Here is a 27,841-nt window from a genome sequence, read left to right on the forward strand (position 1 = left end):
TACTCAGCAAATGCAATTGCATTAGTGCAAAAAAACTTGCCATTCAAAGAACCAGAGAATTGACAATTTGAGTAAATAAGATGCACATGAACTTCACTGTTATGTGATATGTGGCAAAAGCCAACATCCTGCGAAGCAATTAGAGCTAACTCTGGTTAGCTAAGCATTTGATGAAAGTTGTAAGAAACAGAAACTATTGTTTTAATATTTAGGAAGAAGAAAATTTGTTCACTGTCAAAGCAGAAAATAGTTGAGTACCACATCTTCTTACCTGTGCCAAGCCCAAGTAAACGGTCTTGGCACAGGGATGCCCTTAGGGTGACCAGACAGCAAGTGTGAAAAATCAGGACAGGGGGTGGGGGGTAATAGGAGTCTATATAAGAAAAAGACCCCAAAATCAGGACTGTCCCTATAAAATCAGGACATCTGGTCACCCTAGATGCCCTATGCAGAAAAGAATCCTCCCCTAGAATATCAAGTCCATGCTTCAGTGTGTACAATAACCTCTGTGGTAACTGCAGCCATCACCTCTGCCACAAGGAATTTGTGACTATAATAGCCAGGCCCCCATCCACCCTCCCACAGCTTGCCCAAACCCACAAAACACCCCTGCTGGTTTGGTCAGAGATCCATAGAGCTATGTGGGGGATGCAAGGTGTCTGCATTGTATTCCCTTCTGACACTGTGATGGGGTCTGTACCCCCCATACAGGTAATGAAAGAAATAATAAGACAGACAGCAACTAGAACACCTGATTGCCCTTGCAGATGCCAGGCCCAACTGCAGATGAAGCCCAGCTGCGGGAGGAGCTGGGGTGAACATAAAGGGAGGAAGCCTAGATAAGAAAGAGGTTGTAGGAGAGAGAGGGAAGGAGAAATCTTCTCTGCCTCTCTGGTGGTAGAATGTGGAAGAAAGACCCAGAGAGAAGTAGAAGTACAATAAGCCTAGGGAGGAGATATGGTCATGGGGCCTGAAGGAAAGTCAAGATAGGAAGAAGTCCAGGGAAGCACCAAGGTGTCCGAAGGAGCAGATGTTAGTTGTTTGCCACAGGGTCCCTGGATTGGAACCTGGAGGAGTGGGAGGGCATGGATTCTCTTACTGGTCCACTGGAAAAGGTGGCTAGGAAACAATCTGACCCAAGGGGAAGGAGTGATGAATTTGGAGCCCTGGTAGGTGTTGCCTTGCACAAGAGCAGGAGAGCTACCCTGCCGAGCCCAGGAAGGGGTCGAGGAATTATGTTTATTAGAGTTTAGTTTATTTGACTCTTTGTTTTCCCTGGATGGGGTAAGACTAATCTCACCTGGCCAGGGCCGGCTCCAGGGTTTTTGCCTCCCCAAGCAGCAAAAAATAAAATAAAAAAAGCCGTGATTGCGATCTGCTCTACCGCCGCTGCTTCAGTCTTCGGCGGCAATTTGGCGGCTTGTCCTTCACTCCGAGAGGGAGTGAGGGACCCGCCGCCGAATTGCCGCCGAAGAGCCGGACGTGCCGCCCCTCTCAGTTGGCCGCCCCAAGCACCTGCTTGCTGCGCTGGTGCCTGTAGCCGGCCCTGCACCTGGCCGTAGGGCTCAGTCATGAGAAGAAGTAGACCACCACAGAGCTCAAGCAGCTGTCAGCAGAGGGTGCCAGTGGAGGAGAGGCTGCTACACCACATCCAGTCATTAGGGGGAGCATCAGCAATGGATCAAAGCAAGTTCGATATAACACGGTAAGATTTTTTATTTATCTATACTTCAGTAAGATTTTTTGGCCCGCAAAACAGCATTATATCGGGGTAGAGTTCTGTTAGTGTTAGGGTGGTCTTTCTGTGCAGAAGGCAGGATGAGATGCTTTTGCAGCACTGCCCTTACTGTTTCATGTATAACATGATGAGTACTATGAAAGGACTCCAGGTTTCTAAATGAAACTGTCTCTTCATTATGGAAACTATTTACAGAGACACTGCAACTGCAGATAGCATTCCGGTCGTGTGCTCACAAGACTGGCCCCCTGATCCTTCCTCCAAATTCTTCCCTCCTGCAACATGTACTCTTCCCTCCAAGTTTCATGCAAGTTGCTACTGTGACGCTACGACCCATATTCTTCATAGAAATATTGTTATTATATGACTATAGCATAACTAGCAAAAATAAGGTGTATTTTATGTAAGATGGGTCATATGAGATAGTATTGGAAAGGTTATGATTTACTGAATATGATTATCCTATTTGTATGCATTTATCATTTCTGTATCTGAAGTTAGGAATATTGACTATATATCAATTACTAAAGTGTTTGCACCTGGGGAATGCCCACCAGACTGTAGGCAATCAGCCTGGATGGGCCATTAGGAAGGAAAATAGGACTTTGAAGGTGCTAATCTCCCTCCTTCCTGAGAAGTTTCCTGGGATCCTGCTTTGACACTGCAGTCAGGTGATCATGTCACCTGGTACTGGACACCATCCTGGACTTTTAGTGTTTTTCCACTAAGAGGGACTGGGGTCAAACTGGGAAACAAAGGATTCCCACCATATGCAAATCCTATTTAAAGCTGGGGAACTGAGTTAATCTTGGTTCATTCTTCATTGACTCCCCACCCAGGATAACTGTTGGAAAAATCTAAGGAACAAAGACAAAGGGGAAAGGTGGGGAGTACTGAACTCAGGCTAGGAATGGTGTCTGGCCCATGAAGGATATACCTGGAGTTTTAAGCTGAAAGCAAGAGCTGCCTGTCCACAAAGAAATTCTGTAACCTGCTTAAAACAACATTTAGGGTGAGGAATTACTATTTGTAGCCCGTTTCTTTAGTGTATTAAGCTTAGTTTGCCTGTTTGTTTTATTTGCTCAGTAATCTGCTTTGATCTGTTTGCTTTCCCTTATAATCACTTAAAATCTATCCTTTGTAGTTAATAAACTTGTTTTGTTTTATAAAACCCAGTTTGTGCAATTCATAACTGGGGGTGGGGAGAGCAGCTATGCATATCTTTCTCCACATTGAGGGAGGGGGCAGATTTCATGAGCTTTTAAATCTGCTGCGACTGCTGCTCAGTCATCTTTAAACAAAATCTCATCTTGCACACATGCAGCTGATCACTCTTCTGGTAGTAGGGGGTAACCACCTGTGGCATTTGCTCCTTGCAATGTGGCCAGTCCCGGAATATGAACTGTTTTACTGCCTATAGCACCTCATAATGCTGGGTGTTGCAGAGGGCAAGCCTTAGGTCTGTCTGGGATTAACTCTAGGAAAGCAGAAGATTGGGTGGGCCTTGGACTGGGCAGATGGACATCATCCCTAGCCCCACTGATCTTCACGGGAGAAGGTTTTTCACAAAGCACACCCCAGGACTACTGGCAGCTGCTGTGGCCATGGCATGTTCCTGGTAGTGCAGGTTCACTAGAGCCATGTTGCTAAGGATTAGGGAGGGTGCAGTGGGGCAGAAGCAGGCCAGACACCAGAGCGCCTGCAGAGGCACAGAACTTCAGAGCACATGACCTGCCCTGCTGCATATCCCTTAGAAGGCAATGGGTTTGGGTGAGTAGCCTGTCGCTTGCCCCACAAGGGAGGTAAATTACACCCCTGGTATGCCTCACAATGGAACAATATAAGGAAACTCCATAAGGAAGAACTTTACAAAGATTTCTTCTCTAGAGTTCACCTTCTGGGGATTCTTCTGCAGGAAAAACATTTTGCTATATCTTAAATCTCTTTCGAATTACAAGAAAAACCCATTTTCTTGACCTCACCATTAGGGAAACCAAACTCATTTAAAGTTGAGACTGTTTGTTTGAAGTGTGCAAAATATAGTGAGCCAAATAGGCCACATTTCAATTTGACTGAATGTTTTTCTGTCAGAAAGTTGCGATCTGTTGAAATCTTTTCCAGAACTGTATCAGTTTCGATTGTCCAGCGGACCTAGGCAAGTTTTCTGAAAACCCTCCTGCTCGACAGGCTGCCTCTGAGCTGTGACCCTGGAAGCCCTATGAGTTCTCACTAGGGCTCTCGGGGTTTCCACACTCCCTGCTATGCAGCTGGGAGCCCAGCAGCATAGGCTCAAGCTGTTTACAAGGGTTTACAGGCTCCCAGCTGCTGCATAGCCCACCAGGTGGGCAGCCAGAGCTCTGGGAAACTTGGGGAGTATCATCAATTTTTTGTTTGAAAAAGTCTAAATGGAATGTCACTTCAATTTTTCAAAACAAAAATTTGGACCCCCCCCATCCCCATTCTGCAGGAAACTTAAAAATCACAAGATTTTGTTCCAAAGAGCAACTTTTTGTTGTTGAAAGTTTGGAATTTTCCATGGAACGGAAATTCTGTGTTCTGGCCAGTCCTAATAAGAGATCCAAAGTTCAGAGAACACTCTGCCAGCAGCTCCCTTGCTTTAAACTGAGACACCCTGCTCAAGTGTCTCAGCTGATGTCAATTACACTGGTCTACAATTTTTGAGAAGTCGTCTGCTTCAGAGATAAAATGTGCTATTTATTATGTATTTTGATGTGCTGAATTCAAATATGACAATTAAAACAACTGATTGGCTACTGTTTCTAGATATTTAGATATTTAAGTTTTTACATTTGATGTCTATGTATATTGTGTCAAGTATCAGAGGGGTAGCCGTGTTAGTCTGAATTTGTAAAAAGCAACAGAGGGTCCTGTGGCACCTTTGAGACTAACAGAAGTACTGGGAGCATAAGCTTTCGTGGGTAAGAACCTCACTTCTTCACTCTTACCCACGAAAGCTTATGCTCCCAGTACTTCTGTTAGTCTCAAAGGTGCCACAGGACCCTCTGTTGCTATGTATATTGTGTAGATAGTAGAGTTTTAATTATAAATTGTAAACCTAGGTCTTTTCATGTGTTTATGGTTGCTTTACATGATAATATTTCACCTGTCCTGTTTATGTAACACTTTAAAAATCAGCAAAAGGGTTATATAAATAAAATTTATTATGAAACAAAAGGCAAAAAACTATTATGTACATAGTTTAGTCCTATTCAGTGTCTACTCGGCGCTTCTTGGCTTGTCTCTTGTATTCATTAAATGGAGCATCTCTTGTCACTGTCCAGCAATAGTCTGCAAGCATTGATGGGCTCCATTTGCCCTGATAGCGTTTCTCCATTGTTGCAATGTCCTGGTGAAATCGCTCACCGTGCTCGTCGCTCACTGCTCCGCGGTTCGGTGGAAAAAAATCTAGATGAGAGTGCAAAAAATGTATCTTTAGTGACATGTTGCAACCAAGGCTTTTGTATGCCTTGAGGAGGTTTTCCACCAACAACCTGTAGTCTGCCTTGTTCTTTCTGAGAAAATTTATTGCCACTAACTGGAAGGCTTTCCATGCCGTCTTTTCCTTGCCACGCAGTGCATGGTCAAATGCATCATCTTGAAGAAGTTCACGAATCTGAGGACCAACAAAGACACCTTCCTTTACCTTAGCTTCACTTAACCTTGGAAATTTTCCACGGAGGTACTTGAAAGCTGCTTGTGTTTTGTCAATGGCCTTGACAAAGTTCTTCATCAGATCCAGCTTGATGTGGAAGGGTGGTAACAAAATCTTCCTTGATTCAACAAGTGGTGGATGCTGAACACTTTTCCTCCCAGACTCCAATGACTGTCGGAGTGGCCAATCTTTCTTGATGTAGTGGGAATCTCTTGCACGACTATCCCATTCGCAGAGAAAACAGCAGTACTTTGTGTATCCAGTCTGCAGACCAAGCAAGAGAGCAACAACCTTCAAATCGCCACAAAGCTGCCACTGATGTTGGTCATAGTTTATGCACCTCAAAAGTTGTTTCATGTTGTCATAGGTTTCCTTCATATGGACTGCATGACCAACTGGAATTGATGGCAAAACATTGCCATTATGCAGTAAAACAGCTTTAAGACTCGTCTTCGATGAATCAATGAACAGTCTCCACTCATCTGGATCGTGAACAATGTTGAGGGCTGCCATCACACCATCGATGTTGTTGCAGGCTACAAGATCACCTTCCATGAAGAAGAATGGGACAAGATCCTTTTGACGGTCACGGAACATGGAAACCCTAACATCACCTGCCAGGAGATTCCACTGCTGTAGTATGGAGCCCAACAGCTCTGCCTTACTCTTGGGTAGTTCCAAATCCCTGACAAGGTCATTCAGTTCACCTTGTGTTATGAGGTGTGGTTCAGAGGAGGAGGATGGGAGAAAATGTGGGTCCTGTGACATTGATGGTTCAGGACCAGAAGTTTCATCCTCTTCCTCTTCCTCGTCTGACTCAAGTGAGAATGATTCTGGTGCATCAGGAACTGGCAGTCCTTCTCCGTGGGATACTGGGCGTATAGCTGATGGAATGTTTGGATAATGCACAGTCCACTTTTTCTTCTTTGACACACCTTTCCCAACTGGAGGCACCATGCAGAAGTAACAATTGCTGGTATGATCTGTTGGCTCTCTCCAAATCATTGGCACTGCAAAAGGCAGAGATTTCCTTTTCCTGTTCAACCACTGGCGAAGATTTGTTGCACAAGTGTTGCAGCACATGTGTGGGGCCCACCTCTTGTCCTGATCTCCAATTTTGCAGCCAAAATAAAGGTGATAGGCTTTCTTAACCATAGTGGTTATACTGCTCTTTTGTGATGCAAAAGTCACTTCACCACAAACATAGCAGAAGTTATCTGCACTGTTCACACAAGAGGCATCTCTGCTCACTTTGGCTAAACAGAAATATGTCCCTTTGCAAAATCAAACACTGACAAATAAGAGAGCACGACACTGTATGATTTCTAGAGCTGATATAGGACAATTTGTTCAGCAGAGTGATGTAAGCTTCGTTATGATTGCATCATCCATGACTTCGAGGAATAACATGATGCAATTCATATCATGTATGATGCAATACCAGCTTCAGATTGCATCACTCATTGTTTTGCTTAAAAAGCAAGTACTGTCCAAACCCAGTCATAGATTTAGTCATAGATCCAGTCAAAGATGTATTTTAGTCATTTCTGGTTTAAATTGAGATCCCTTCCCTTTATAACTCACTTATCCTCCACCATTCCCAAGTCAAGGGTCGTATATACTGACCCAATAGCATATCTTGGTCAATCGACAATTTTAAGCATCATTTTCATTCTCAGTGACCCAGAATTAGTAAAGTTTGACTACTTTTATTTCAGAAGCATTTTGGCTGTAGAGCAGTGTTACAGCAACATAGCACAGGGAGAGAGGCCTTTGATTTTACTTCTTGAGTAGTTTTGGTCTCTGTTTAATCATTAAGTATTTCAACAATTTGTATAGACATTGTTACAACTCTAAGCAGTATAAATGTAGAGTATCATTTTGAAAATCAAAAAAAACCCCTAGAGGATGCCACTTTCTCATGTTTAGCTGTTACATATGTAATCTTGATTCACCATTAAAGTGACTTATAATGGTTAAAATTACAAAACAATTACTACTAATCTTTGTAGCTTTGACAAAAAATTCACTTTTGAAGCAGACAATTTCCATGACTGGAAATTTTCGCTTATATTTGGAGTGGAGAAAAAAGTCAGCTGGAATGCTGACAAATAAAAAACAAGAACTTTTTCCTGTATAAAAAAGGCTAGGATAATTAACATGCTTTCTGTACCAGTTACAGCAAAAATGCCCAAGAGTACGTCTATACTTACCTCCGGGTCCGGTGGTAAGCAATCGATCTTCTGAGATCGATCCTGGAAGTGCTCGCCGTCGATGCCGGTACTCTTGCTCCGCGAGAGGAGTACGCAGAGTCGACAGGGGAGCCTGCCTGCTGCATGTGGACCCGCGGTAAGTTTGAACTAAGATAGTTCGACTTCAGCTACGTGAATAACTGTAGTTCGAAGTGGGGGGTTAGTGTGGACCAGCCCCAAGTGTTAAAATCTTGCTTGCAAATAGTACTTTGCTAGATTAGGGGCTTACTCTATAACAAATGTACCTGTACCTCCTAGAACCTCACAGAGATAAAATTTGTTTATATTTTTGCCTCTTTCTCTTCCCTTTCTTTTCAATTGCTTTTTTCCTCCTGAAAACCCTACACACACACACACACAAGTGAAACTGGCAAGCAAGTTAAGGGAATGCTCCTACATCCCTACTACAACCAAAATGACCTTTGAAATCAATGGGATGGGGATGTCATGGAATACAGAGCCATGACCTAAACGTACAGTTCCACATCATTAAGACTGGGAAGTTATAATAAAAAGACCTAATTCAGACTGGTGTAGATTGTGCCAATAGTTACATTTGTGTATATGAAAAGAGAATCAGCCCCCAAAATATCAGCATATGCAAAAATTAAGGTTTCTACTTTCATGTTAGCTCTAATTTTTTGACATTTGCTTATTTAAATTGGTCATGCAATGAGAAGTCTAGGATAAAACATCTTTAGTCAATATTTGAAACTATGAATTTACATAATCATACTATTTATTGCTCAGGGATATATTAAAGCTACATGTAAAGCAATAGGCAGTAAGCAACTAGGACTTTCCCCAATTTGGAGTATGTAAATGGGTTACTTTTTATACATGCCATCCTCCTTGGAACTACATATGGAAGTAATTAAGGGATACGAAGTCTTTTTACACACCAGATACTCTTACATAATTGTTAATTTGTATTGTGTCTGATATAAAACACGATGCTATTTTTGGTTAAGTGTTCTTCCTCTAAATAACAAGACAATGACACTGGTTAACATTTAAAATATATTTAACTGATGTGTCTCCAGATTATTTTCCTTCAGAATAAATCTACAGGATGATTCATAACTTTTTTTATTGTACACAGATTTTTAAAATCACTTTCAAACAAATTGGGCAATAGTCTTTTATTTTTTGTTCATCTCCAGAGAATTCTGCCATTAAGTGTTCACATCTCAGTACCTTCAGCCAGTTTTTGGTGTCCACCAGAATGGATTAACAAAATAAAGACAGATGACAATGGATTCATTCTAGCACTTCTTTATTGGAAGGGAGCTATTTACAGACTTTTCTTTGGTACTCACTCTCACTAGAACTCTCCTAACTTTATTTCCCTACAAATCAGTCATTCCATCTAATAATCCAGCAAGATTATTTATCAATGATTCAGTTGTTAAGAATGCGTGTGTCAGATTAGTGCACTTCATAGTCAGAGATTTGAATGGTGATTTGAATATAAATATATGTTGTATTACTGTTGGAACTGTATAGTTAATACCATCAGATTCTTCTAATCATCAAGGAGAACCTCTTGCTTCTGTGGCTCTCACTGGGAAAAAAATAAAGTTATACCCAACCCTCTGAAGAAGAAGAATGTGAGTTACACCAAGAACAGATGATATCATGTGCTCCTCTGAGAATCAGCATCAGTGACTTTTGTGACATGAATACTCTTTTGTGATTGCCGTACTAACAATATGCATATAATAGAATTTGTATGCCTTGAGTTGTGTATTGTTTCATATTCAATCAACTGTAATTGAGTGTGGGGTCATTGTGATTGAGATTTTGGTCAGATGTCATTTATGGGTATGATCCTTCACTTTACTGTGTTAGTGATTTTTGTAACTGAATATGTCAAACAGCATTTCCAATAGTATGTTGAATATCATTCTAGAGTTGACAGGCATGAACAGTAAAACTGTTGCTGTCCTTTCAGCAGTAGATGTGACACAGAGTTGTGGAATTGAGTTGATCAGTGACCTACCTGAGTGACCTACCTGAAGGAGGTTTACTATGTCTCCGGGGTTTCTAGATTGCTTTTCTATTTATCTTTCATACTTCTATTGACGGTCTACTTGCTTCAGCTGATAACTGGCAGCTGCCTCAAATTCTGTGTGAAGCAGGAAACATTTTTTTTCACATTTAAGTCTATTACTGTGGTTACAAGCAGTGTGCTGCGTTCTATACCTCCAAGAGCTGTAAAAATGTGTTTGTTTAGAGTCTGGAATAAACATTTCATGTTCCTTATATAGAACACTGACCTAAATAAAATCACTCCCACAGGTTACTTTTCATTGGATTATGACATAAGATGAAATCTATCTTGTTTGACAGTAATTTTTGAGTAATTTTCTCTTCTGTTTGGTTTTATTTATTTTATTCTAAACAGAACAATATTTACCTACAGAGTCACGATTCAGACCCATTCTTGTGTCAGACACTACTTCCTGGTACCAAATACCATGGCATAAAACAAAAATAAAATGCAGCTTTCTTTTTTACTTACAATAGGATTTGTTTAGGGATTTCACAATAGTATTCAAATTCTGGCTCATCAGTGTAACCTATACAGTCAGCAAGAAAAATGCACATAAAAGGTAACTGTGGGCCTGACTTCTGCTCCATTTACCTGTTCTGAGAAATTTATTCTACAGGGATCCCCGTTACTTGTCTTAGAATCTTTTAATCCCAACCTTCATTCATTTAGTCTTGATACACCTACAAGACATCTTTCCAGGGCCGGCTCCAGGCACCAGCTGAGCAAGCAGGTGCTTGGGACAGCCAAGGGGAAGAGGCGGCACCTCAGGTTCTTCAGCGGCGGGTCCCTCAGTCCTTCTCGGAGGGAAGGACCTGCTGCCGAATTGCCACCGAAGAAGAAAGCGGTGCGGTGCAGCTGCCGCTGATTGTGACTTTTTTTTTTTTCCGACGCTTGGGGCGGTAAAAACCCTGGAGCAGCCCTGCATCTTTCTCAAGTATGATCAATGATTCCAGGCTAAGTTGAAAGCGATGGGACTACTAATCTATAATTAGGTTTGGAAGGACTATATTTTTTTATTTGTAAATGTAGATTTCACCAAGCACCAACCAACAAAATATTTTCATTGATGATTCTCAAAATTTACAGATAATCGAAGTAAGAAAAATGCTCCTTGGGAACTTAGAGTTTAAGGCTATTTCAACATTTTGACATACGATTTTTGACAATTTGTGATTTAAAGGTTATAAAGCTTTAACTTTTTAAAATCTCAATATCTACTGTCAATAACTAGTGATTGTCTGGCCCCTCCCATAATTTTCCACAACTGTGAAAATTTAAAGAGATATCAATTTTAAAAAAATGCTTAAAAATAAACATTGATATTATCTGTCAATTATATATTAAAATGAATTCGGCCAGTCTAACATACAAACACACACATTGAGTAGAGGCACCAATTGCAGCTCTATATTTAAAGCTGAGTTTTGAACTTAACCAAGAGGTAGAATCACAGCTAGATATATGGAACATAGTGTCTCCTTCTCAAAATTACAGCAATGGACTGAACTAGATACCAAATAATATGGCAGTGCAAATCCAGTGACTTAAGTACATTTTTTAGTTGTAACTGAGGGTGGGATTTGGCTCTAACACTTTGGCTCCTAAGCCACTGTATACCAGGATAACCCAGGGCATGAGATCTTTCAGTATATCAATTGCTCAGAACACCTTTAACATAATTGTCTGTGTCAAGTGATGCCTACCACTCAACTCAGTGGCATTTCTCTGTCTATAACATAACATTTGAAGGCTGCGCCCGATCAATTCCAAACTTTAAGGGAATATTCTGGGCATCCATGGGAAGAACTCCTCTTGATTTAGGTGACAATCAGAAAACCAAAACATTGTAAAAGCCTGACTTCCACACAGTGCTCATTTCATGCTGCAGACAAAGTGACATTGTGACATCAGCGGTAACTAAACTAAGTAGCACTTTCTGCCTCCAATTGATTTGCATACTTCAATCCTATTGGGTGAAATGAGACAGCAAATGAAACTGAAGTGCAGCACAGAGATGCTTTGACAGAATTAGGGATGTATGTTGGATTTCAAGCCTGGAGTGGGTGGCTACTTCAGATCAGGAGTTATACTGGCTGAGTAGGAGCAGGGCTGACGAGAGGGGGGGGAAGCCGGTACAAATTACCGGGGCCCGGTGGTCTGGAAGGGGGCCCGGCTTCCCCCCCCTCTCATCAGCCCTGTTTAGCCGGTCCGCCCTTGCTGGGGGGCCTGAAATTTTTTTTTCCACCAGGGCCCGAACCCACTCTCGGCGGCCCTGAGTAGGGATTGATACTGAAGATTTGCATTGGAGCTCCCTCCACACTATACCTGGCTCACACAAGGTCATTTAACTTCGCCCAGTGAAAACTGTTTTAGTTAATCTAAATGATGTCCATTTGGTGTTACAAGCAGAGAGATTCCTCTGCCTGGAGCACCAAATGGGAACTTTTAAGAAGAAGCTGCTGATAAAACAACAAAGAGAAGAAGAGGAGTGGCTTAGATGACATCACAATAAAAATTTAGATTTACTGGCAGTGTCCTGAAAAACTGTTACATGTACAGGAGCAGAGACTGCATTCCAGCTCCTCTGAGTTTGACTTACATAACCAAGAAGTATGCGGCCCTTTAGTAAAGAAAGTGTCTCATATGAATGTATGTGTATATATATATCTTTCTACCATGATAAATTTGCTTTACAAACTATGTGACAGGTGTAAATCTAGAGGAACTGAGATAAGGGTATATGCTTCTGTATAATGTAGGCAAGAATTACAAACCACCATAAATGCAGCCAGTCAAGGGTTAAAGAGCAGGCCCAGCCCCTCTGCGTAGAGACATGTAGAACACAGCATTACAGTTTAGAAGTGGAAGCGAAGAATGTTGTAGTCAAATGAAACTGCAGGATGAATTTAACTAAACAAAATAGATTGACCTAGGACGAGATTTAACTAGGCCCTTGGGACTAATTATCATAATACTTATGTAACCCTTCTGCCAGGTGGAGTCGGCAGCAACAAGGGCCAGGTTCTAGGGGATCCTCTTAACAATACAATGATTTAACTGGGTAGCAGGAAACCTCATTGCCAGTACAACCTCTGCATTTCCTTTCATTTTGCTTCTGGTCCCTACAGCAGGTCTAAGGCATAGCCCCTAGAGCTGCTTGTCAATGAATTACCTCTGGTAATCACTGAGCAGAAACTGTGACTCTCAGTTGAGTCTAAAGCTCTGTCTTTAAACACCAGTAGGAGACAGTCAAATGGTGTCTAGGACTCTTTAGGTACCATCCACACTCCCCGCCTATCTCCACCAGGCTTTGGCATACCTACTCCCTGCTTAGTGGATGAGGTTCAGTTTAGAATGATCCCCTCAATCAGGGCAGGCTGCCCTTTACTCATACAGTAAGCAAAACAACATTGCATCCCCTCTGCAGTCAATACTAAAGTGATTTGTAGCCCAACATTACCCAAAAGTGATTATTTTGGCAAAGGAGTGTCATCATGCTGTAGGCAGAGTAGGCGTGCCTATGCAAACACAGTCTGCTCCTGAAGTATTTCCCTCAGCTCATCACTAGATGTCAGGGGAAAGTTCATTCAGTCCCTGCTTACACTGACAAAAAAATTCACAGGACCTTAATTCCCATAAGTGGTGAGGGCCTTAGGTTTTTTTCTCCTGTGAAAACTGGCATTTCCAAATGTTTTCCATAACACTCAGTGTCAGATTCCTGCAGCAACCCCTGAGACTCAGATGGAAGATGCTTAACAGTCAACCTCCTCATGTCCTTATCATGCTACTGCACATAGATGTAACGAATAATACGATGAAACAGTTGCTTCTATGGAATGGCAGTTAGAAGTTACACTGTATTCTTCCTGAAAATCACAAGGTACAGAATACAGTTTATTCTTTCAAGTGTACCAACACAAACAAAAAGTCCCATGCAACAATACTTTAATACAGTGTTATTCAACTAATGGGCTGCAGATCCCAGAGGTTTTGTGGGGGTGTTAAAATTGTAATTAACAATTCAAAGCAAAGAAACTCTTTTCTCCTGTCCACAGGCCAACCTCTCCCTGTTCACCCTTACCATTTGAGGTCAAATAGTTTCTGCCAGCCTCTTGAAACCCATACAAATTCTACAGGTTTATAATTGATACTTTGCTCCAAATCTAAAACTGTTAGAAGCATTTTTTTCCAGACACGAAAAACACAAACATTACAGGAAATAAAACAGGGGAAATGAATTTTGTATAATTAATTACTTTTCTTTTTCTTTATTCCATTATCCAATTCAATCCCATTACGTCTAAATGCACAGCATGGCATGCCAAATCAGTGCGTCACTGGAAAAGATTATGTGTCTTATGTTTTATAGGAGCTGGCTATGGTTCTACACTGCCTATGACTTCACTAGGGGAATACAGTGTGCTTGGGTAGTTTTTCTATGGAAAACAGCTGACACTGCTTGTTATGCCACCTGTGCAGTGTAGCTGGAAACAGGGTGGCTCCTTTATGAAAGGTATAGTGCCAGCTTCTGCCCTTATGTACATAACTGCAATCCCATTGACATCAATGGGGTGGCATGCTTGTAACTGAGATAATTGGCTCCTGGCCTCACACATAAGTTTCTTTCCCCTCATTCCCACCAATCATTGCTTATTTTTTCCTGTCATTTCTTCCTAGTTTGTTGACTATTTTTAGAGTGTATTTCCAATCCCCGCCCCCCAAACCCTACACACCCAGCCACCTTAGCAGCACCAGGAGTATTGGCTATTGTCATAAATACACTCTGAAGTACTCATCCTGTTCCAGAAAGAAAAGCAAATATCACATGACTAAAAGTGACTCTTTATATAAGTTACACTTACTTAGACTTAGAATCTAGAGGTAACCCATTTTCCCCACTGTTGTCTGTCCAGAGTTAGGTGTTTGACTCCATCATAAGTCATGTCCATGACAACAGCATCCTTTTCAATCATCTTGCAATAAGTCATTCTTTGTCCTCTACACCTTCTTTTCCCACCATGTGGCATCTGCCTTGGGGTAGCCATCGCTGCCTGATTGTTGGGTTCACAGGCTGCTGACCCATAAATGCCCAAGATATTTCTTAAATAAAGCTGGTGAAATGAATTCATCTTCCTGTTATGGACTTCAACTATCTGCCACATTTCTGAGGTATAGTGTTGGGAAGACAGTAGTATTATTTAATCTCATTTTAGGGTATAGATGTATCTTCTTACTTTTCCAGATGTTTGACAAACAGGAAAATGCTTCACTGGCTTTTCTGATCCTGGCTTTCACTTTGTGAGCTAGCCATTAGCAGACATTGTACTTCAAAGATAAAATCATCAACTCTTTTGTACTCTTCTCGATCAATCTTACATCTGCCACTGTTGACAGCATTCTCTCATATCTCCGTGATCTTACTCTTCTGGATACTGATGCAAAATTTCACTTTAGCAGCTTCTGTTTGTATGCTTATAAAGAATCTTTTTGTTCCACCCAAGCTGGTAACCAGTATGACTATCTGCAAAATCTAGGTCTCACAGCTTATATTTTGCCCAAACAATACCAGTGTCTTCAGCCATGGCTCTTCTCATCACAAAGTCAATGACAATGCAGAAAAGAAGCGGGGATAGCACGCAACCTTACACCAGCGACAATCTTAAACCATTCCAGGTTTCCACTCTCTGTCCTGAAGCAGCATACACAGTCTCATCATATAACGCTTTTATCAAATTAATAATCTTTGCTAGAATTCCATGATGTCTCAGGATTTTCCAGAAGGCTTCCTTACATAACAGCAGTGCCTCAATCTGGAATGAGGACCCATTGTGTTAGGTATTGTACACATGATTAAATAGTCCCAACCCGGAAGAACTTGCAATCTAAGTACACAGTACAAAGCAGTGGTTAGCAACAAAGAAATAAAAGGAAAATGGAGATGGGAGGATGAAGGTACAATAAAAGGTACAAAAAAATCATTTAGGTTTCTAGTGTACATATCTTGTGTTTAATGATATTAATACCAGTTGTAAAATAAATCTAAATGTTTCTCAGAAACCCACTCATTAAAAAAAAAATCTCCTCCTTTCTCACTCATCAGCCACAAAACAGAATATCTACCCATCCTCAACCACAGTACATTCCCTATTCCTTTACCTGTACTCCATTTATACATGTGTAGGGAGGTTCGACCGGGGCTCGTCCCCCTCCGGGGTGGTGGGGAGCCAGACTGCCTCGCTACTTGGGTCAGGTGTATCAGGGAATTAGCTTGGCTGTGCGGCAAACAGTTAGCAGCTCCGGCCCTCTGGCAGGGTCTGAGCAAACAGTTCAATAGTACCAAGCCCAGGCCCTGGGTCAGGGCGGGCAACAAACAGTCAGTAGCTCAGGCCCTCAGGCAGGGGCTGAGCAAACAGGTTCAACAGCAAATCCCTAGGCTTCTGGCTTTGAGCAGCTGGGGAGAGGAGGAGACTGCCACCCATAAGGTGGGTGGCAGGGGGGACGCAGGCCCACCCACTTCACTGCCTCCCAGCCCGGGGCCCTAGCAGAAGCAGAAGACCCGCTGCTGTGTCAGTGGGGCTTCTGACAGCAACACACTGACATTGGCTCTGGCAGTGTTGCAGCCAGACTCAGGTCGGCTGCCCCCGGGCTACTTCCTACCTCCCCCTCTAGAGGTCCAGGTCCGGACAGCGTCTTCCACAGGGTCACACACTCTGGGCTCCTCGGGGTAGCTGGCAAGCAGTTGGTTTGGCAGCTCCTCGGGGTAACTGGCAAATGGTAGGCCTGGCAGTTCCTCAGGGTACTGGACAAGCGGTAGGCTTGGTAGCATCTCTAGGCTCGGGCTAGCATCAGGCATTGGCTGGTCTGGCCAGTCCTCAGTTCGGCTGCCAATCGCTGTGGTCTCCCCACTGGGAGCTACACCACAGGCGTCTGGTCTCTCCGGTGGCTGAGCTTCAAGTGAGCTCTGGGCTTTTATACTTCCCGTCCTGCACCTTGACCTCTGAGGGGTGGGCACAGGGTTTGCTGGCTCTGCCCACTTTGGTGTCCAGGGAGGCTTGTCCCCCTCAGGGGTGGTGGGGAGCCAGACCGCCTCGCTACAAGATATAATTTCAGTTTCAACTCTGTTCCTAAAGGAAGAGCTCCCTTTAAGCAAAATGCAAACAATACAAATACAACAACAAAATTAACACGTTATCCAAATTTAAGCACAATGTTTAGCAACATAATTTCAACAACTACAATTTTTCCAGGCTTCTCCCACTAATTTGTGAGAATTTTATATATTACATTAAACTATATTAAACAGTAAGGTTTTAAAATCAATCAACACAAAAGTTAGGAAAGGGGAAAAAATAAGATTCCCCATGAAATCATAATTCTAACACATTATAACACAGCCTTTACTATATACAATTTGTTCCCTACCAGATGGTCAGTAGGGTTTGAACCAAGGGTCTTAAGATCCTCAGCACAGACTTACTCTACTTGAACTAAAGGAGAAACCAGTTGCAGAGCTAGGCTGTTATCCTCTGTGGATTGCTCAATCCATGGAAGAGCAACACAACACATGCTTTGCCAATGGTTATCTAACTATAACTATACCAAATGACCGGAGGAGCTAATGTGACACTAATATTGTAAAAAGGGTCAAAAGGCAATCCTGGCAATTACAGGCCAGCAAGCCTAACTTCAGTACCAGGCAAACTGTTTGAAACTATAATAAAGAACAGAATTATCAGATACATAGATGAACATGATATGTTGGTGAAGAGTCAATAAGGTTTTTGCAAAGGAAAATCAAGCCTCCCCAACCTATTAGAATTCTTTGAGGACATGGTGGTCAAGGGTGATCCAGTGGATATAGTGTATGTGACACTAAGCCCCCATATTCTTCATAGAGATATTGTTATGATATGAGTATGGCATAATTATGATGTATTTTGTGCAAGATAAGGCATGTGAGATATAATTGGAAAGGTTATGATTTACTGAATATGATTATCCTACTTGTATGCATGTATCATTTCTGCATCTCAAGTTAGGAATATTGACTATATATCTGTGCTACAAATTGTGTTTACACATGGGGAACGCCCACTAGACAGAATGCAATCAGTCTAGATGGCTAGCTGGAAACAAGTCAATGGACCATTAGGGAGAACAATAGGTCTTAGAAGATGCTAATCTCCCACTGGGGAAGCTTTCCTGAGAACGCTACAAACAGCCTCTGAGGCCTTGGCTACACTTGCAGATGTACAGCGCTGTGAGTTAAACCTGACTTCGTGCAGCTGAGTAGGGAAAGCGCTGCAGTCTGTCCACACTGACAGCTGCCCAGCGCACTGTCGTGGCCACATTTGTGGCAATTGCAGCGCTATTGGGAGCGGTGCATTATGGGCAGCTATCCCATAGAGCACCTTTTCCCATTCTGGTGCCGTGGGTTGTGGGAAGGGGGCGTGGGTGCGGGTGATTCTGGGTCCTGTCCCAATGCCCCGTGATGCATCGCTTTGCATCCCAGAAATACCTTTGTTTCCATCCACCTTTGGCACCATCTTTCAACAATTTCTGTGCAGCGCGATCTGTCTGCGGGAAATGGAGTCTGAACTGCTGAGGCGTATGCTGACGAGTCTCGCCAGCACGTCACGTTTGGCTGTCAAACTATTCCTTAAGATCCAAAGTGACAGTGAGCGTGAGGGTGAGGAGTCTGACGATGCTATTGAGCCGCGTAATGTGTACGACACGAAATTGCTTGTGGCATTCATGGACATGCTCAGCACCGTGGAACGCCGCTTTTGGGCTCGGGAAACAAGCACCGAGTGGTGGGATCACATCGTCATGGAAGTCTGGGATGACAAGCAGTGGCTGCAGAACTTTTGGATGAGAAAAGCCACTTTTCATGGGACTGTGTGAGGAGCTTGCCCCCACCCTGCGGTGCAAGGACACGAGATTGAGAGCTGCCCTGCCAGTGGAGAAGCGGGTGGCTATTGCAATCTGGAAGCTGGCAACTCCAGACAGCTACCGGTTGGTCGCAAACCAGTTTGGAGTGGGAAAAGTCGACCGTTGGAATCGTGTTGATGCAAGTTTGCAAGGCCATTAATCGCATCCTACTCAGAAGAACCGTGACTCTGGGTAACGTGCAGGAAATAGTGGATGGCTTTGCACAAATGGGGTTCCCTAACCGTGGAGGGACGATAGATGGGACTCACATTCCTATTCTGGCACCACCCCACGTAGGTTCCGAGTACGTTAATCGGAAGGGGTATTTCTCTGTGGTTCTCCAGGCACTTGTGGATCACCGTGGGCGTTTCATTGACATTAACACAGGCTGGCCCGGAAACGTGCATGACGCACGCATCTTTCGGAACACTTGGCTGTTCAGGAAGATGCAGGCTGGGACTTTTTTCTCAGAGCGGAAGATCACGGTAGGGGAAGTTGAAATGCCCATTGTGATCCTTGGAGATTCCGCTTACCCGTTAATGCCGTGGCTCATGAAACCCTACACAGGGAGCCTTGACAGCAGCAAGGAACGGTTCAACTACAGGCTGAGCCAGTGCCGAATGACTGTGGAGTGTGCCTTTGGCCGTTTAAAGGGCCGCTGGCGATCTCTGTATGGGAAGCTGGACTTGGCCGAAAACAGCATCCCTGCGGTTATATCCGCGTGCTGTGCCCTCCATAATATTTGTGAAGGGAAGGGTGAAAGCTTCACTCAGGCATGGACCTCCAAGGTTCAACACCTGAAGGCTGAATTTGCTCAGCCAGAGAGCAGGGCTATTACAGGGGCACAGCGCGGGGCTGCAAGGATTAGGGATGCCTTGAGGGAGCAATCTGAGGCTGAAAACCAGCAGTGATATCTGGTGCCCTGCATGGGAGTGAAGTGCAGTAGTTCCAATCTTTAGGAATCAGTGTCTGCTTAGCAGACAAGCAGACTTGCAGTGCCTGTTTATTTCCTGGGCTAAGGAGTCTTTTACTTTATGCAATAATAAAGAATGTTTTCAAAGCCAAAGAATCCATTTATTGAAAAGAAAAAAAATATTTATTGAAAAGAAACAAGGGAGTGGAGTGGGGAACAGTACAATCAGAGATTCGCGTATGTCCTGTTTGGTGTGCTGTGCAATGAGTGCTGCACTTCAGGACAGCTATACTGCATGGTGATGGGAATGAGTGCAGAGGGTAAGGGTCGTGGTTTTCAGGGCTAGGTGGTGAAGATACTGGTGTTGGAGGCAGCGGGTGGCGTGAAAAACACGGAAGTTGGGGAAAGTGGGTTGGAGGTGACAGTGGGGCACAACGGAAAGAGTTTTGGGACAAGGGCTGTAGGGGGGGTGGCATTTGCGTTTGCGGTACTGCTCCTCTTTCTGCATGATTACCAGCTCCTGGATAGCATCTGCTTGGCACTCCAGGATGCTTATGAGCCTATCAGTGCTTTGCTGCCGGTGCGCGGTGCTTTGCTGCCGGTGCGCTGCGTTTTCCTGGCAGATTCTACTTTCTCTCGCCCTCCAGTCCTGTGCTTTCTCATTCTCTTTAATAGATTGCCGCATCACTTCTTGCAGCATGTCTTCTTTGCTTTTTCACGGTCTCTTCCTGAGTCTTTGCAGTCTCTGAGCAGGCGATAAGAGGGACAGCTGAGGTCTCAAGGTTGATGCAGCTGTATAGGCAAAATGCAACATTTAACAGAGGCAGCATTGTTTATACCAGACAGAGTAATGATTCCCCCTGCACTTAAGGAGTAGAAAACACACAGGGTCTACACAATAGCATAATTTTCCTGTCCGAAACAGAGCACACATATCCCACAGAGCCTCAAAATGGTGAGTAAGGGGGACTGATTGTTTCAGGGCTGCACTGCCCTCTGGGTTTCTGTGCCTTGGGGACAGCCAACAGCTTCAGGGGGCACCTACACTGAACACTGTCCCAACATTTTCCACAGGAGTTCGTCCTGGACGATATTTTGCTGCTGAGGGTGACCTGGAAAGCAAGGGAGGGTCTTCTACTGCAATGCGGCTTCCGCCCTGGCCCATATGCAGCTTGCCTGTGTGCAGCAATGGTCCCCCCGCCCCACGCGGCACAGTGGCGTGGACACGTTAGCCTGGCTGGGACAAGGACCATGGTGGCTCTCCCAATAAACCTGTGCAAGCGCATTGCACACGCTCTGGATGAGACATTCGAGGAGACTACCGAGGCCGATTACCGCGATGTGATAAACCACATCAATGCACTATTCCGCATCTGGGCATGCATGCCTAACCCTCCTCTCCCAAAGAGCCCGCACCAAAAAATTCCTTCCCGAAAAAAAACCCGCTTACCGGGAACCTGCTCTTCTGTTTGTCCTCCACCAAGTACCGGCCGCTGCGACTGGCTACCTTCCTCCTGGCTTGAGAAGAGCTCCTGACTGCATGGCTCCAGGGATTCCAGGGTGTCTCCATTCGGCCCACCACCATCACTCCCGTTTTCCTCCTCCTCCCCCCCCCACACCGGCTCTGAAGTGTCCATGGTGGTGCTCGGAGTGGAGGTGGGGTTAACCCCAAGTATCGCATCCAGCTCTTTGTAGAATCAGCAGGTCGCGGAGGGAGCACCCGAGCAGCCGTTTGCGTCGCGGGCTTTGCGGTAGGCACTCCGCAGCTCCTTCACTTTAATCCTGCACTGCAGGGCGTCCCGGTCATGGCCCCTTTCCACCATGTCCTTTGATACCTTCCCGAAGGTATCGTAATTCCTACGGCTGGAGCGCAGCTGGCACTGGACAGCTTCCTCTCCCCAAACACTGATGAGGTCCAGCAACTTGCCATTGCTCCATGCTGGGGCTCGCTTGGCGCGTGGAGGCATGGTCACCTGGAAAGATTCGCTGATAGCACTCCACGCCATGCCAGGCTGAGCAAACAGGAAGGGGATTTTTAAAATACCCAGGGAATGTAAAGGGTCGGTCACATGGTTGGTTACCTGAGGCCAGGGAAGTAGAGTTTGAACTGATGACCAGAGTGGCTAGAACAGGCATTGTGGGATACTGCCGAATAATTCTGGAGGCCATTCACAGCGCATTGGGTGGCCACACTGGCGCCGCAGTGCTGCAGCAGCAGCGCAATACTCGCTATTCCTCTCGGAGCGGTGGAGTACATGCAGCGCTGCAACCAAGGAGATACAGTGCTGCAAATGCCTTGCCAGTGTGGACAGGGAGTGAGTTACAGCATTGGGGGAGCCTTTACAGTGCTGTAACTCGCAAGTGTAGCCAAGGCCTGAGTTATGGCTGCAGGGACATGTGACCAAGTAACCTGGTACTGGACTCCATAATAATATTAGTATCTTCCCCTGACTGGGGGTGGGAATCAAACTGGGAGACAAAGGATTCCAGATATACGCAAAGCCTACTTAAGGGAGGGAAGTGACATCATAGAATATCAGGGTTGGAGGGGATCTCAGGAGGTCATCTAGTCCAACCACCAGCTCAAAGCAGGACCAATCCCCAGACAGATTTTTGCCCCAGATCCCTAAATGGCCATCTCAAGGATTGAGTTCACAACGCTGGGTTTAGCAGGCCAATGCTCAAACCACTGAGCTATCCCTCCCCATCCCTGTCCCCATCATAGTTCATTTTTCACTAACTTCCCACCCAAGAAAGAAGGCTGCTGGAAACACCCAAGAAAAAAAAGGACTGAGCTGGGGTGGAAGGGCTGAGCCCAAGCTAGAGAGTGTCTGGCCTGTGAAAGGAATATCTGGAGTTTTAAGCTGCAAGCAAGTCTCTGCAATCTGCCTAAAACATCAGTTAGGGTGAGAATTAGCCACTTGTAACCAATATCTTTAGTATGTTAATCTTAGATTATGTTTTATTTGCTGGGTAATATGCTTTGATCTATTTGCTATCCCTTATAATCACATAAAATCTATCTTTTGTAGTTAATAAACTTGTTTCTGTTTTATCTAAAATCCAGTGTGTAGAATTCATAACTGGGGGGCAAAAGCTGTTGCATATCTCTCTCCACATTGAGAAAGAGGGCAAATTTCATGAGTTTATGTTGTACAGTTCTCTGTGCAGCAAAAGACAGTATAATTTTGGGTGTGTACTCCAGAGTGGCGCGTGTACTTGAATACTGGGCAGTTCTCTAGCTGACCTCAGCATGTGTTGTAAAGCTGCAGATGGGTGTGTCCCTTACCTGTATGTGTGCTGGTTAAGTGAAGTCTAAAGCCTGAGGGAGGGCTTGGCTGGCTTGCCTCATCAGTACAGTGAAAGGGCCCAGGCTGGTGGGTCAGGTAGGCTCAGTGGTACCCCAGTTCCAAGTGGCACCCCGGGGGAACCTGTCACAGTGTATTTGGACTTTCAGAAAGCCTTTGACAATGTCCCTCACCAAAGGCTCTTAAGCAAAGTAAACAGTCATGGGATAAGAGGAAATGACCTCCCAAGAATCAATAACTGCTTAAAAGACAGAAAACAAAGGAAGGTATAAATGGTCAGTTTTCAGACTGGAGAGAGAAGTAAATAGCAGTGTCCCGCAGGGATCTGTACTGGAATCAGTACTGTTCAACATATTCATACATGATCTGGAAAAAGGGGTAAACAGTGAGGTGGCAAAGTTTGCAAATGATACAAAATTACTCAAGATAGTTAAGGCCAAAGCAAACTGCAAAGAGTTACAAAGGGATCTCACAAAACTGGGTGACTATGCAACAACATGGCAAATAAAATTCAGTGTTGATACATGTAAAGTAATGATATTGGAAATCCTAATCTCAACTATACAGACAAAATGATGGGATCTAAATAAGCTATTACCACTCAAGAAGGAGATCTTGGAGTAATTGTGAATAGTTCTCTGAAAGCATCTGCTCAATGGGCAGCAGCAGTCAAAAAACTAACAATGTTAGGAACCATTAGGAATGGGATAAAAAAATGAGACAGTAAATATCATGCCACTATACAAATGGATGGTATGCCCACAATACGGTGTGCAGTTCCGGTCACCCCATCTCAAAAAAGATATATTAGTAATGGAAAAGGTACAGAAAAGGGCAACAAAAATGATGAGGGGTATGGAACAGCTTCTATATGAGGAGAGATTGAAAAGACTGGGTCTTTTCATCTTGGAAAAGAGATGACTAAGGGAGGGATAAGATAGAGGTCTACAAAATCATGAATGGTGTGGAGAAAGTGATCATGGAAGTGTTATTTACCCCTTCACATAACACAGGACCATGGGGCCATCCAATTAAATTAATAGGCAGCAGGTTTAAAACAAACATAAGAAAGTACTTCTTCACAAAACATACAGTGAATCTGTAGAACTAGTTGCCAGGGATGTTGTGAAGGCCAGAACTATAACTGGGTACAAAAAAAAATTAGGTAAGTTTATGGAGGATAGGTCCACCAATGGCTATTAGCCAAGATGGTCAAGGATACATGCTCTGGGTGTCCCTAAGCTTCTGACTGCAAGATGCTGGGAATGGAGAAAAGGGGATGAATCACTTGATAATTGTCCTGTTTTGTTAATTCCTTTGATGCATCTGGCATTGGCCACTGTTGGAAGACAGGATACTGAGCTAGATGGACCATTAGTCTGACCCAGTATGGCTGTTCTTATTTGTGAGACAGCAGTGAAATGGTGGGTATGATCCTTGGTTCTGTTCCTGGCTCTGGGAGCAGAGTGTGGTTTAGGAGCAGAATAACTAAGCTCATCATTTTGGCAGATTGATTTTGAAAGGTTGAGTGGAAGGGACTTGAGGCTGTAATGTTAGAGACCTGGGTTCTCTTCCTAACTGTGTTAATATCCAGGTCTGCCAGACCTTGTATAACCTCTGTTTTCCTATATATAAAATGGGGGAATGATAGTTTCTACCTCTGGAGCTGAAGATGTGAGGTCAATAATAAGACCTGTGAGCTTTACAGAAATATTACCAGTATTCAGTTGTTGAGACCAAACCTTCTGGCTCCCAGCCCAGTGCAAATTTCCCCAGTATAAAGGACATTTGGAATTTCTTTATCTTTTAGTTTAAAATTACAATAAAAATATATTAAGATTGCAAAGTCTTACACAAAATTACGAAATGCTAGAATCAAGATTGCTCACGGAACCTTAATTTGGCCCTCTTGTGCATCTGTATTATGATGCAGTCTTTGATTACATGATCACATATTATTTTTTCCAAAAGACCCCTGGCTTAAGGATGGAATCTTCAGAAAATTTAGCTGCCATTCTAACAAACATCTACTGAACATGTGTGAACTTGAAATTTTTTTAGTGAAGTTTATAACTTGGCCAGATTTGGGCTGATTTTCACAATGATGGAACAAGGCACGCCACTATCAAAAAGGGCACTGCACTGCCAAATTTTGAAGTCCTGGCCCCAAGTATTTATTTTTAGCATGGGTAAAATAATGAATTTTTCTATAACCTCATTCTCAGAAACAGCTTCACCATTTTAGCTTCCAAACTCTCCAAAATACTTCAGCCTGACGCAGACACCAGGCATGGAAAAATTCAGCCCCAAAGGTTATAGTGCTGCAAAGATATGAGCAGCTGAAAACTGGATCATGTACTGAGAAGTGTCAGGCGTGTAATACTAAGGGCTGGGAGAGTTTGACACTTTGCCTGCCAAAAGCATGAGTGTCATGTGAAAGGTGTCACACTTGACAGGTTTTGATGGGCCAAGTGCCCTTGTCCTCTCCTTCTCCCCCTTATAAAAACAAAACAAAACCACATCATACAATTATTTGGTCCAGGCTTACGGGAGGGTTGGGGGTCTCAGCTTATCCTGGATCAGAGGAAGGCAAACTAGAGGGGGAGAGCTCAGTGGTTTGAGCATTAGCCTGCTAAATACAGGGTTGTGAGTTCAATCATTAAGGGGGTCACTTAGGTATCTGGGGCAAAATCAGTACTTGGTCCTGCTAGTGAAAGGAGAGGGCTGGACTCAATGACCTTTCAAGGTCCCTTCTGGCTCTATGAGCTACGTATATCTCCATTTATTTATTTTAAGCCAGCCTGCAAGCTCCTGCTGGGGCACTGGGTTGAGGGCTGCAACACGTGGGTTGGCCCCGCTCTGGCACTCCGACCCCCGGGTCGGGGGCCACACCATGCAGCTCCCGTAAGCCATGGCATGGTCCCGTTCTGAGGGTCGGGGCCACTCCACACATAGGAGCTGGAGAAGGGACATGCCACTGCTTCCAGGAGCTGCTTGAAGTAAGCGCCGCTCGGAGCCTGCACCCCTGAGCCTCTCCCCACGCCCCAACCCCCTGCCCCAGCCCTGATCCCCCTCCCACTCTCCAAACCCCTCGATCCCAGCATGGACCACCCTTCTGCACCCCAATCCTCTCATCCCCAGAGCCCACACCCCTAGCCGGAACCTGCACCCCTTCCCGCACCCCTGCCCCAGGCCTGATCCCACTCTGAACCCCCTCGGTCCCAGGCCAGAACACCCTCCTACGCCCGAAACTCCTCATTCCCAGCCCCACCCCAGAGCCTGCAACCCCAAGCAGAGCCCTCACCCGCTCCCACACCCCAACCCCAATTTTGTGAGCATTCATGGTCTTCCATACAATTTCTATTCCCTGATGTGGCCCTCGGGCCGAAAAGTTTGCCCATCCCTGTTCTGTGCGTGTGTGTGAGTGTGGAAGCTCTTGCCCATGTAGAGGAGTGAATAGATCAATTGATCTTGGAGGCCTTGTTGGGTCTGGGAATCTAGGAAGTTGAGGAGGCTGCCCACGACTACTACCCTTCTAGCCCGACACCCGCTCCCCTCCCACTACTACCCCTCTGGTCTGACACCCGCTCCCATCCCACTACTGCCCCCCTAGTCTGACACCTGCTCCCCTCCTGCTACTACCCCTCTAGTATGATACCCGCTCCCCACCTGCTACTACCCCTCTGGTCTGACCCCCACTCTCCTCCCACTACTACCCCTCTGGTCTGACACCCACTCCCATCCAGCTACTGTCCCTCTGGTCTGACACCCGCTCCCATCCGCACTGCTGCCCCTCTGGTCTGACACTCACTCCCCTCCCACTACTACCCCTCTCGTATGACACCCGCTTCCCGCTGCTACTACCCCTCTGGCCTGACACCCGCTCCCCTCCCACTACTGCCCCTCTGGCCTGACACCCGCTCCCCTCCCACTACTGCCCCTCTGGCCCAACACCTGCTCCCCTCCTACTACTACCCCTCTTGTATGACACCCGCTCCCATCCCCACTAATGCCCCTCTGGTCTGACACCACTCCCATACAGCTACTGTCCCTCTGGTCTGCACCCGCTCCCATCCCCACTACTGCTCCTCTTGTATGACACCCGCTCCCCTGCCACTACTACCCCTCTGGTCTGACACTCACTCCCCTCCCACTACTGCCCGCCTAGTCTGACACCCGCTCCCCTCCCGCTACTGCCCCTCTGGTCTGACACCCATTCCCCCCCCCCCGCCTTCTCGGTCTCCTCGCCTCCCCCCTAACCCCCCTTCCATCAGGCAGGGTCAGGAGCCCGGTTGGGTAGCCCAGGAGGCGGCTCCGGCAGCAGCCTCCGCCCAGCCACCTGGCAGCTGCTATAGTCGCCGCAGCGGCTGACCCTTTGTCACCATTCCCCAGGAAACCGACGCCTTGTACTGCGGGCCGGGAACGGCAGCAGGTCCGGGAGCAGCAGGGGCAACCGCCTGGCCCAGACAAACACAAGGCTCCCTCCTCCTGCTGCTGGGGACACGTCATGGGGAATAAATAAATAAATAAATAAATCCACTCACCCAGTGGCAGTGAGAGGAGCCGGCGGCGGCGGCGGGATTAGATCCAGCCCACCCAGCCCAAGCTAGAGACCAGGTAACGTAACCGACCCCTCAGGAGGGAGGAGGAGGAGGAGGCCGCTTATCGTGGCCCCTGCCTGGGAGGGCCCGGGGAGCGAAGGGGGCTGGCGCCAGGGCTAGTGCTCGTGCCCATTGTGTGTACCAGCTGCTGCCCCCGGTGGGTAGCGGGCAGGCTGCGTGCTGCGCAGGGGTCGCTCTCAGACACGCTCTCAAGCGCTGCTGCTGCCGCCGTTGGAGTGTGTGTGTGTGTGGGCTGCAGGCGGCCCAGTGGTCTCACATACTGACACACACCCTGCAGAAACAGCGGCTGCCATTGGCTTGTGTGCGAGGAGAGGATGCCCCAGCAGCCTCGCTCATTGCCACTGACAC

The 27,841-nt window shown here is 45.3% G+C and overlaps 1 protein-coding gene and 1 long non-coding RNA gene across 3 annotated transcripts in view; one reads left to right on the forward strand and one right to left on the reverse strand.

Moving 5' to 3' along the window:
• Positions 1–19,702: 19,702 nt before the first annotated feature.
• Positions 19,703–27,556, reverse strand: LOC103305743 (uncharacterized). Its single transcript, XR_010590664.1, has 3 exons — positions 27,416–27,556; positions 21,014–21,575; positions 19,703–20,355 (listed from the first exon to the last, which is right to left on the reverse strand). It is a non-coding gene; the product is annotated as an uncharacterized LOC103305743 (long non-coding RNA).
• SLC16A7 (solute carrier family 16 member 7) overlaps positions 27,154–27,841 on the forward strand; it is a 134,461-nt gene continuing 133,773 nt past the window's right edge. Inside the window, exon 1 of one of the 2 annotated variants that reach the window (XM_005297970.5) lies at positions 27,154–27,488. The gene's annotated coding sequence lies outside the window, so the exon portion shown is untranslated. The remainder of the gene's footprint in view (positions 27,489–27,841) is intronic. The other variant, XM_042855737.2, reaches the window with a different exon arrangement.

Source organism: Chrysemys picta, chromosome 1 (genome assembly GCF_011386835.1).
Source record: "Chrysemys picta bellii isolate R12L10 chromosome 1, ASM1138683v2, whole genome shotgun sequence".
NCBI lineage: Eukaryota > Metazoa > Chordata > Testudines > Emydidae > Chrysemys > Chrysemys picta.